We start from the raw sequence: 12,546 nt of genomic DNA, 5'->3' as shown, positions 1-12,546 counted from the left end.
TAGAGTTTGGACATGGGCAGCCAGTGCTCTTCAGGCTGAGGAAGGAGGCCTCACCATCTGGTGTGAGAGTAGGAGCTCTGTGGAGAGGACTCAGGCCTCTCTCTTGCTCATGTGGTTAAAGGTGCTCCCCTGAGTTAACCATGTAATACAATTTGGCAGTAATATTCCTTAACTCACTGCTGGGCCCTTAAGTGACAGTTACACCAGCTGCAGCACACCTCTCTTCTGGTTGCGGACCCTATCACTCCCTTCTTCCCCATCTCTGTCTTATTTCTCTCTCTCTTGATCATTGTGGCCTTCATCCAACAAAGCACTTGAACAGGTGTTTCACTGAACAAGTAACCTGGCCCTCTCCATGCGGCAAATCTGGAAGCCCAAGGCAGGAGGCATCTGGCCACCTTTTGCCCTCCACACACCTGGGGCCTTAGTGGTGTGGAAAAGCACTAGAGATGTGGGCAGAGTAACTAGGAAAATCCTTGGAATGCCCTCCTGACCTGCTAGCTATGGTCTGCAGTCCTGAGGTCTGCTTATGTGTAAAAAAGGAAATAAATCACTTAGAATTTCCTCCCTCGGCTTGGGGAACATTAGCACTGCTTATCCTGGGATGGGGCTGAGCTATTGAAGCTAGCTCTAAGCAAGAGGCAGGGAAAAGCTGAGCTTCTGGAGCAGAGAGTGCTGCATGGGAGAAAGTGCTTGGTGTGGTGGGTGCTGCCTCACAGTGGAGGGCAGCTGAGCCCTGTGAATGAGGGGAGATCACACACAGTTCAGAGAATGAACCCAGCACCATCTTTTCTACCTTATTACTTATTCTGTGTGTTTGTTAATACATGGGTTATTTGCATGGACCTCACTCGGAACATCCAGTGTCTACATAAAATCCAAAAGGATTTAGTATCCACATCAGGACAAGCATCCAAGGCCTCCTTATCAAAGAGATAGGACATTTTTTTTCGTGCCACTGGCAAGAGGAGTGTCTCAGGGTGGGTGAGAAATCTGTCAAGGAGGTAAAAATGTCCCCTGCCTGATCGGGACCAGACTCTGCCTTTCACCCCAAGAGAACAAGAATCAAGGTTAGCTCCTTGCGCTTGTAAAATGTGTCTGCTGCTCAGCTCCGTAACCAGCTGTGGATAAGACAGTGGGGCTTACATTTCAGGACTTAAATATTCAATTAATCAATAGAATATTCCATTAGTGTAATAATCACTTGGCATTGCCTGATCTATAGGTACATCTCAGCTGGGCCTTGCAAATTGATTTCTGATGAAGTTCTAATTGACTGCACAGTCAGAAGAGGACCTGTCTGAGCATATTGAAGCAGGGTCTGTGAAGGCTCTGGCAGCACCACCTCCCCCCAAGGAAGGGAAAGGAGAAGGGGGAAGTGTGATTTATGCCCCATTTATCACGACAACCTCTACCCTATCCTGTTTTATTGGTCCCGAGTGAGGCATGAGAGCTTACAGCTTTAATGCGGAAATTTGCAGGCAGCCGGAGACCCCCGTAAGCTGCTGACAGCTGCTTGTCACTTATGCAGTAGGTGCCAAGGGTACCTTAAATCCTGAACCTCTTAACGCTGGCTGCAGCCATGAGCAGGTCACATGGGGAGGGCTTACGTTTCCTCGGTCTCGTGTGTATTTGCTAGCCAGGCTCTGCCATTCCTCTCTATAGAGCGAGGTCAGTAAAGCCGCTGGGACTTTTCTTCACTGCTGACATGGCTCAGAGCTGCTGGGAATGGAGGTGCGTGGAGGGATGCAGTGGGTGAGATGTGCCTTTACTTCTTGCTAGGCCAAGGCTTGGAGTCCTTCATCTGGGGGCTGCTCTTCATGAGCCTAATGGTGGTCTGCAGAAGAGTCAGGCACTGCAGAGGTACTCCGCGCAGGACCATCTCTGTGGCAAAGGGGTTGGACGATGTCACATGAGGATGGGGGCCATCTTAAGCCCCCCAAGACTGAGGCCACAGGCTCCTGCTTTAACCATCCTACAGGGTCTGGCTTTCCTTTGGCAAATCGCATGTACAGTAAGTCCTCCTGTACATGCTTTGGGTAGCTGTAGAGCATTATAGTCCCAGCCATCTCAAAGGCCCTCTGCTCAGTTTAGCTGCTCGGACCTGCAGAATCCCCATCATACCATACCAAAGGCCTCCAAAGGCCTTAACATGGCACCTCCATAAAGACTCAGGAATCTCTGCCCATGCAAACAGCCTGGTGGTGAACCTGTCTTCCTGGGATAGTTGTTGTGGGAGTGTCCCCTCAGAGGGCTAATGGCCATAAGAAGCCCAGGGAGTGGTGTGGGATGCATCTGCAGATCCAGGCACGTGGAGGTCTGGATTGTCCTCCTGGCAGAACCGGGTTGTCTACCCAGTGATGTGTTGCACAAGGGTATGGTATGACACCCCTAGGCCACTCTCAGCTGCTGCAGTCAAGCCCAGTAACATGCACACAGCGCACACTGGTCGCACTAATGAATGTTCTCGCTATTTCCTGTCCTTCCAGACAAGTGCCCCCGTGATGGTGAGGGCTGAGACACTGCTGAGGTCTTGTCTATCCCAGTGCTCAGTAAGCAGGGTACAACTCCAGCGGAGAAATCAGCTCCATGTAGCGCTGCTGACAGCCCTGTCTTTGCCGCTGAGACTATTGCTTTGGGCCTTCTGGCTCTTTCTGGGCTCTCCTGAAGAAGCTGATAAAGAGGACACTTTAGGGACAGTCCACTCCAAGCATTAGCTGTAGGAACAAGCCAAGCTGTTGGGTCTCCTAAGCATGGGCTGGCTTTGCTTCTCTCCTCCCATCAGCATGCAGGCCCCGGTGGGTGCGCTTGGCAGGAGAAAGGTGATGGATAGTGATTTCAGGAAAACTGAAAACAACAACATCAAGAAAACCAATCAAAGTGTGTGTGGCTGCTGAATTTCAGGAGAAATAGCTACATTTTTCAAATATACAGAAGTGACTAACTTCCTCTCCATCCTCTACCTGCATTAACTTAAGAGACAGCCAGGTGCTTAAAGGTTACTTTGTAGTCAATGACTATTCTGTAAAGGACTACTCATCTCTAACAGAGATAGCTTTTCTTTTATTCAACATCAGCCAGAGTGGCTGAAACCTGATAAAAAATCCAGAGTCATAACTTTTCCTTTTTTTTTCCTTTCCAGTGAGGGATAATAACCAGCAAAATAAAAAAGCAATTGCCTCACTGTATGCACAGCTTTAAGCAATGGCTGTGTGCGGCAGGGAAAGCAGCTTAGGTAAATGTCCCATTAGAAGGAGTTTGAAGAAGACCTTTGAATCACCATGTCTGAATCTCTCCTTTTCCCCCTTCTCTTGTTACAATACCTTTATTTCTAGCCTCATCTACCTATTATATAGGAAGGAGGTTTAAGTGTTTTAAGTTCCCTGTGTAGGATTTAAGTGACCAAGTTATCCTTAGGACCCTTAGGGCTGGGTGGAAAGAGGCAGGGTGGTTTTGTGGGGTGGCCTTCTCTGGGCTGTGCAGACCTGTAAGTCACCCTGGGCTTGTTTCTGCCTTGTTGTAACCATAAGACCCACTGGAATTTGCACAGCTCTGACAAAGGGAGCTTTTGACTGCAAACAAATTTTTGACAGTAGCCTCTTCTACATGGGGAAGGTGATTCGCCTTTGCCCCAACTTAGAGTGATGGGCGGAGAATCAAAGCTTTTCTGTAGTTATAGTTGCTGGTTGCTTCAGAGCATTCTTGATTGATGAGGTTTGACTGATTTGTAGTTTGTTTGTTTTTGTTATGTTTTAAATGAGTGTTTTTAATTACTCAGTGAGCACAGCCAGAAATATAACCCATTCCTGAAATCCGTTCGGGAGGAGCATTGTTGCAAACAGGAGAGAGCTCTGTGAGGTGAAGCCCATGCCTACGGCATGGGGACGCTGTGTTCCACCTGAGATCCTCACAGGAGACCCATTTCTTACTGCACCTGGGGTGACTTTGGTACCTCACAAGCCTCACCCTCCCAGCAGACCAGCGGGGCCCATGAGCACTGCCCTTGGGAGAAACTGAGGTCTCCCATCCTCATAGAGAGAAACACCTCTGGGGTTATCCCCCGACTCCTCTTGCCTGTGTGTGATCCTAAACACACTATCACAGGAGGTTATTTGGTGGCTGTCCAGCTTGTTAATGGACTCATTAGACTCACATGGTCTGTTTAGGCTGTCCCTTGAGGGATGCACTTTGGCTGCCCTCAAGATCAGATTTGTTGTCCATACTTAGAACAAACAACAAGCATGGCTTGGGCACGGCTAGAGGCACAGCCCTCAATATCTGGGCATCCTTAGGTAACTCTGGCCCATTTCCTGGTACTTCCAGCATCCATGTCTGAAGGATGAGAGTGAAGCGATGCACAGTAAAATAAATCCTTTTTAACTTCTCAACAAAGCTTCTCCAAGGCAGGATTTGTCCATATCTGTGAGTGTCTGGTGCTTATAGCTGCTTTGTGCAGAAAGAGAAAACTGTGGTCTCCAAAGCCGTCAACTTTATTTTCATTGGGAACATTAAATTCAATTAAAAGTTGCGTTACATTTTTTTTTCCCTGAGTGCTGTTTGTTTCTCCCTCTCCTCTTTCACAAGCTGCCTGGCATATAGGACAACCACACTGTCTGTGCTGAGGAAGCATGTCCAGTCCTCTGCGTCATAGACCCCCCACCCAAACATGGAGGCTATTAAGCAGAAGTTATTAAGTGTTGTTATTAATATGCTGGAATATGATAGGAGAGGATTTATTTTTATCCTGGAGCCTCACACATACGCTCCCATCATGACAGGATGAAAGAGGAAACAGGCTCTGCTGGCCGCCTCTGTAATCGCAACGCACACAGGACAGTGGTGAATACACTGACTGTTCTCCTCGCGCAGTCGGACACAAAGCAGATCTGAGATGGTTTCATTACTCGCTATGTTGCGTTTGGTCCCTGTCTGGTGCGTTGCTGGGCTGGAGCTAATAATGTGGTGTTGTCTAAACACCGGCTGCTTGGAAAAAGTGATACTATGCGTCTGAGAACATCAAAACCCTCAACAAACCCTCCTGGAGAAACAGAGACGTAACCCCAGCGCACAGAAAGGGAAGGATCAGCTTCGTCCTTCTTTCCAAATACTGGCTGAGCTGAGGACCAAGGTTCTGAATTAGTGCAAGTCAGCCTCAGCAGGGCCATGGTTGAAATGGCACTAGGTAGGTTGTCACCCAGGTCTGTGGGAAGAGCCTGGTGAAGCCATCTCATCTTTCCCAAGGACATTTGATTGTTCTAGCAAGATCTAGAAGTAGAAATGTAATCAGGAAGGGACTGGAAACTGCAGGTGAAGGGCTTGTGCTGGGATTTTCTAGCTCTCCTTCTCCTCTCCACCAAAAAGAAACAAAGAAGGAAAGAAAGTGAAGCAGCTCCACACAAAGCTCTAAACTTCTGATTCAGAGAGATGAGCAATGGAAACTACTGGTTTGTGTACACGCTGTAGATCATGTAATCCTTCCCCAGGGCAAGAATATTTCCTTCTACATTCTCACACGCTCCACTTCTCTGGTTAAGTTCAGCTAAACTGCTTACGTTTCTCTGGTAGCTAAACTAAACTGCTCTGCCTGCCAGCTCCTGCCCTCACCGGGGCTTCTGCCGGGGCTCCTCACAACCCCTATTTTGTGGAGATGCTCTCCCTGCCTGGTCCCTGAGTGGTTAACTTCATACCTGGAGTTAATGTTTCTCTGCAGTGTTTGTCTTACATGGCTTGACTGTGTCCCTAGCTCCGCCCATCCTTTCCTCCACCTGCTGCTCTCCCTCGCCACCAGCCTGGGCTTGACCCCATAGCCAGGCCATAGTGGCCTTTCCCAAGAGAGGAGCGTGCACTCAGACCTCTGCCCACTGTCACCTATCCGGTGTCCCTCTACATCCCTGCAAGATTTTCATTCCCTTCCTTCCTCTCAGAGGCTGGATTTCAATCTTTCTAAGCAAAACACTCTTGTCTTCCATGTTTTGTGTTTGATGAAATATGGGTTCTCTCCTAAATGAAGCTACAAGCAGTTTATTAGCCTAGCTAATTAACCTATCATCAGCATTTTGTTCTCCTCTAATCACAGGCTGCTCACACCCTCGGTTCACAGAGTGCAGTCGTGCTATAGCGCATGTATTTATAAAAAAAAAAAAAAAGCGTGCAACACGCCATGAACTCTATTTACAGGAATAATGTGAGTTCATTCAGGCACACGGTATGACCTATCTAGGGCAGGGGTGCAAGCAACTCTGAGCAGTGAGAATGAGATCTGGAACCTGTCACCTTTTGAATATAGGTTCAGCTGCAGCCTGGGTCACTAATGGCTGGCTGTCATTGCCATTTAACAGCTGTTTTAGGAACCAGGAAGATTAGAGATGAAGCAGACTCAGTAAGTCCTGTAATCTACATCTTTGCCTGGGCAGAACTATTCCCCAGTGGGCAGTTCTTCCTAATGTTTCCAGTCTAGTTTCTATACCTCTGGCAGTGATCCTTCCATTCTGTCCTGCAGGACATGAATCCATAGCAGATCCGCTGAAAACAAAATATTTTGGAAACTGCACCCCTAGCTTCTCATTTGAAAGATGTTCCTCTACTTATACAGCAGGTACCACGTTCCCCAATGCCTGTCTCTTGCCTTTCCACATCTTTGTGGGTGGATGCTCAGTTCCCCACTCTAGCCAAACAAAATGGATTCAGCTTTCTCAGTGTTTCCTTGTAAATCAGATTTCTGATTATTGCCACTGCCCTCTGCACTGCCTCCAATTCGTCACTCTATTCCTGGTACTGCAGTATGTCGACCATGAAGAGACAATGTTTGAAAACATCCTCCAACCGGGTGGCGTTCTAACGAGACAGCGTATAAAAATATCGTTACATGGTGAGCTGAAGGCATTGTGCGGTTCTGTAATCATTTTCAAGATGGTAAAATCATTCTGCAAGGACAGCCTGTCTCCACTGTGATAAAATCAGGGCCAGAAAGACAGCCCAGCTTGGAGGAACAAATTGCAGAGCTGTTGTTTTTTTCTTTTTCTTTTTTTTTTTTTTTTGGCAAGGACTTATTTTTAAATAGGGAGCTGTCATAAAGTGGGACAGATGTTGAGAAGATCAGGTAAAAGTAAAACGAAAGTGGTGGTGCTTTTACTAAGGAGAAAATGGACTATTTGTCTTCTGCTCTCTAAAGCCATCCAGCTCCCCTGCTGCTGCTGTCTCCTATGCACATGAGCTGATCTCTGCCATCCCTGAGGCACAGAGTGAAGTATCCCAGCTGGGTTGCTGGAAGTGCCTAGGTGTCCTCCCAGCTGTCTCAGCCTGGCAGTGCTCTCCCTTTGCCCTTCCAGACCCACAGCTGAAGTCTCTTTGCCTCCCAAAGCAGCTAATCTTGATCCTTCCCACCTCTCTCTTGCTTTGCTGTGAAGCTGGCGTTGTGTTTCTGTCCTGCTCTCCATCTCCCTCTCTGTTGCATCTGTTGTGTGCAGGAGGAGATGAAGAAAATGAAACAGGCCAAGAAGATGCTAAAAGAGAAGGGTGAGGAGGGTATTCTGGAGTCTGGGGAACTGCTAGAGGTGGGTCTGTCTTGATTTTCACCAATTTGCCTATCATTTAGGGTACCTGGCTGTTAAAGGCTTCGCAAAGCCCTCAATATCCTCCTGTCCTACAACCCCCTAGGCTGTTCCAATCCCATGGGCAGTGCACACTTTAATTCTCTTTTGCCCCAGTGTCTTCCTTTCTTTCTCTTTTTCATTCCCATCTCACGTGCTGGGGAAAGGTGCATTTAATTACTGGCTAATTAAATGCATAATGCATTTCTTGAAATAATAGCAATCTGACTTTAAAAGGGACTCTTTTTCATACATAGCTACTTGGGTTTTTTTTCCTCTCTGTCTTTTCCTTTGTCTTGTAAACACATATCGTGTAAGTTGTCTGTGCGTTCAGAGGATGCTCAGAACATTGTCCCCACTTACCGTTGTGTGGGTTAATTTATGCCGGATTAGGCCTCACTCTTTGGAATGGGTCCACAGTCCTGGTGGTATAAATATTTCTAATTCATATCTCCTCCTAAAAATTAAATTTAGGGAATCCCAAAGAGAGGAGAATTCAGGAGAATTTTCAACGAGTGCTGCAAAGGACTCAGGTCAGGGAAAGCTGGGATAATTTGGGACTGGGTAGCAAAGACCTTTCATCTGTTTGTAGCAAGAAGAAAAATTAAATCTCACGGCCTGTTTATGAGAGGAAATGGCCTAGAATAGTTCTGACAGAATAAGCTATTCCGCAATAGTTCCTCATACGAACGCCCAAGTCACTTTGTTCTAGGCTAATTAGTGTGCCTCCAAGCAGAGCGCGGTAATTATTCTGGAACGGAAATCACAGAAAAGAGCATCTACACAGAGGTAGCTATTTGGGAATAGTAAGAACGGGCCATCTTAAAGCATTGCTACTCTTCCAGTCAGCATCCCTGTGTTGACCCATCCTGGGTTTCGAGAAGTATCACCTGTGGATAGGGCACTCTGGGGGATGTTTGGGAAAGGACTGGGGGATGATGATAGCGGTGTGGATATATCTGGCTGGTTACCTAGTTGAGGTATGCTCAGGTAGACTCCCCCGTATACATTAATAAGTCACAGAAGAGGTGATGTTTCAGAAATTAGAAAAAATTGCACCAATCCTGTTATTTCATGGCCTTTTTCAGTTCGCTGTTTTATGGTTGTAATGTTAAATGTATGCTTTAAGAGCCTTTTTTTTTTTTCCCTCTCAGAATGTCTCACTTTCTTTAAAAGCATTTTTTTCTCACCTACTTGCTACTGACTCACTGGAGAGCCTAGATTTAGTCTAAACGATTCTCAGGCGACCGCCTGGTGTCTCACATGGCTTGTTCCTGGGTAGTTCATAGAGAAGTTCTTTTTTATGAAAGATGAGGGGCTTATGGGAGATGCCCGAAGATGGGACCATTTCCTCAGTTTTGGTGCCAAAGCGTTGAACTGGCTCTAAGTTCCCAGAGATGAGCGCTGACTTTCCCCACACTGCTTTCACCAGGCTAAGTGGACGCTGTGTGGGCTTATGCCAAGGGACCTGAGATCAGAGGGATCCTCTCATTACCCACTGGTATCAGGAAGGTTTCTGGGAAAGATTTAGTGGGGGTCTTGGCCCCACTGACACAGGAAGGGCTGTCCATGGATCTAGGAACAGTCAAAGTCCCAGATGAAGGCCTACAAGACATCAGTGGCCAGAGGGCCTTAGACTCAACACATAGGGTGAAGTGGTGGATCTCCTATGACTTGGTTTTTCCAGTCAGGACAGAGAATTAAGGTCTGAGAAATGTTTTTAGCCAAAAGATTGAAAACACAGGTGGTGCCTTCACCCAGCAGAGATTACCAAAATCAGTTCCAGGCAAAACAGCATCTTCCCAAACACGGCTAACACCCAGGACTGACCTACCCGAGCCTACACCTGCCCATGCCCCAGTCTCACCCCTCTATGCTCCAAGATGTTTCTGCAGCCCTTCTTGGCTGCCTTTCCCTGTTCCCTGGCTTTTTTTTTGCTTCCCTCATTGCAGTTCCGCTTCCCTTTTTCACCTGCCAGGCTCTCTAAAACTTCCTCCTACCTGCACTTGCTTCTGCCAACTTTTTCCAGCTCCTTGCCTGATGCCTCTCTTGGTGCTCTGCTGCCCTGTCACTTCTCCCATGCCACCCTTTACGTCTTCAAACCCCCTCTATATGACTGTGCTCCTTTCACAGAAATCCCCTAGTGAAGAACAGTGCAACAACTTGCCTCTCTTCTCTACCCTTCCTTACAGAGCAGGTCTGTTTTTATACTTGTCTGGTTGCTCTTTGAGTTGGGCCTGGCAAAATATTAGTGCTAAGGAGGTAGGAGAAATCATGGAGGAGGTCCTAGGGTCTATCTGTATCCACTCCAGCGCCCTGAAAATCTTTTACAAGGACCTTTATAGGTATAGTCCAGCCCAAAGCAAGCTTTCAATTGCAGACTTCTGTTACTCAGAGCTGCCAAGAATCTCGGCCCCAGCTCTTCTTCTTTACGCATTGCTTTGGGGAAGGGAGGTAGATCTTCTACTCTGCTTTTCTAGAGTTTAAAGCCTCCAAGACTTAGTAGTGCAATTGTGTCTGATCATGAGGTTATCTGATATTTGGAGGGGCTGAGAGGGCTGGATGGCCTACAGTGGATCCCTTCCTCTTGGAAAAAATTCAGAACAACTTCGTAAGCATTTTAGTGTCAGTCGGAGAGATTCTCCACGGCCATAAACCCTGGAATGGTCTATAATTACACACAGTCTGCCCGCTCCAGAAAATTGATACTTACATGGTCCACTGGGTCCTGTGTCCCAGTGTCGCTGTCTAAATGCAGATCAGCCATTCCCCATGGAATGGCTAAACCGTCGTTCCAAAGAAAAGCACTAAAAGAGAATGGCTGTGATTTTTCTTTATGATAGCATCGCTCTCTTTAAACTCGGGAGCCCCTGGTCTCTCACTGGGGGTTTGCTTGCCTGTGATCTCTGACTTACCTCTCCAAGCAGGCAAGAGGACCAAAAGAAAAAGAAGGAACAGAAGGGAAACAGAAACACTCCCAGCTATCCTCACCAGTCCCCAAAAGGCCCCAAATGCAAACTCCAATTTCCCATGAATCTGTTTAACTGGGCAAAAGGAGCTGTGGCCAGCACAGCTGGGCAGGGCAACTGCCTGGTCTCTTCTGCACCCTTGGCTGTGCAATGGCTCATCCAGAAAGACACTTAGGTGAGGGCAGTGCCTTGGGATGGGTCAGCACAGGGGGGAAGTGATGCTCCCAAGGAGGGTTATGATCCCAGGAAGCCTCCACAGCTTCCCAGAAGCTCTCTAAGACCTTTTTATCCGTGCAGGCAAGATCTCATTCCCTTCCTCCAGCATCCTCCCAGCAGCTAGCTCCTTTGAAACACTTCTGGGCCCTGTGATACACACAAAGAGGCTCCACAGCCTCCAAAAGAGACTTTGTGGTGGGAGAGAAAGTGGGTGTCCCTGGAACCTGTCTGGGTGAAGTTTTATGCACCTCCATTAGAAAGCCTGAGAGGTGAACTCAGGAGCCACCGAGGACCTCAGAAACGCCCAGATGGTTGCAAGTCTCCGGTGGTCATTACCATTTACAGCTAAAAACATCTCTCTCCCAGCAGCCTCCAGTATGAACCTGGCAGCCCCAGCGGGGCAGAATGCCAGCCTCTCGAGAGAAATGTGGTAACTCCACAAGCTTGTGTCTCCAAGGAGAAGGATACATGAGGAGAGAAGAAGCAGGAGAAGGGAGTGAAGGATGAAATGGGCAGGGGGAGAGAAGAAGGGAGAGGGAAGCATTGGAAGAATGATGGAGACAGGGTGGATGGAGAAGGGGAGTCGTCAGCCCTTTTTTTGTGCAGGTAAGCTCAGGAGCAGAAATTACTGCTGCAGAGAACCACCGGCCACCTGCCTGAATGTGCTGGTTCCTCTGATTTAAGGCTCTAGGTTATGGATCCCAATCCTGGGGTCTCTCCCCTATATTAGCCCTGCCTCTCTTCAGCCAGAACAGGAGACAACATTGGAAAGATTGACAGGGATGAAGGGTTGATGCAGTTCCTTGATAGGAGAGCTGGCCTTCATGAACCAGTAGGTCCCTTCCAGAGCCATGTTTCTACAGAGACTGCTCAGGGCACGGCCCAGGACTGACTCACTGTCTCCCTTGGCTACTTCCCAGTGGCTGAGCTGAGATTGCTGGGGCTCAGGCCCCACGTGGCCCAGAGAGCTCTGTGGAGGAACAGCCAGCAAGGGGAAGGAGCATATCCAGCAGAAAGGCAGCCTAGGCATTGCCAAGAGGCTGTGAAGGAGGCTGGGGAAGAGCCTTGCCTTGTCCCAGCCCTGCCCTGGCCCTGCCGCACTTGCCTCAGAGGTAGAAGAGTGTGTGTTTGGGGCAGGCAGCAATGGAGGGAGCCTCAGTTTCCCTCCAGTGAGTGGGAGAGAGAAAGCAATTATTGTCACTGAACAGCAGGCTGACACCTCGTCAGCGCCTGAAGTGACTGATATCTCCTTGTTCTGAGTGATTAATTGTCTGAAAATAACCATACACTAGGAACTATGAGATCTATTCTGTGCAGAAAAGTCCTCTCCCCTCCTGGCAGCAGGGCTGAGCTGGGAGCAGCTGGCACATCACAGGGGGGCCACTTTGCAGTGTACCCTTGGGGGATGATCTGACTTCCATGGCCAACAAGCCCAGGGCTTTCTGCCAGCGCCAAGCTCAACCAAACACCTGAGAGAATCCCAAAAAGGATAGCACAGGGGAAAGCAGGGTCCAGGCAAGGCAGCGGTGAGTGCTAGAAGAGCTAAAGGGACAGAAATGCAGTTTAGACAGAGAATCTAGGGCAGAAGGTGTAGGACGTGCGTGCGGCGAGAGGCTGGATCTGTCTTCCTCCTTCACCCTGCTACCTCACCTCACCATTGGTAAACCAGGCTCTCTTCAGGGGTGCAGAGCTGGAGAAGTCCACTGCAAGGCTTTGCAGCCGAGCTACTCCAGGTGAGCTGCCCTTTCTTGCTCTCTGTTGTGGTAGCATTT

This window comes from Struthio camelus, chromosome 12 (assembly GCF_040807025.1).
Source record: "Struthio camelus isolate bStrCam1 chromosome 12, bStrCam1.hap1, whole genome shotgun sequence".
Taxonomy (NCBI): Eukaryota; Metazoa; Chordata; class Aves; order Struthioniformes; family Struthionidae; genus Struthio; species Struthio camelus.
Note: the sequence above shows the minus strand (reverse complement) of the source record.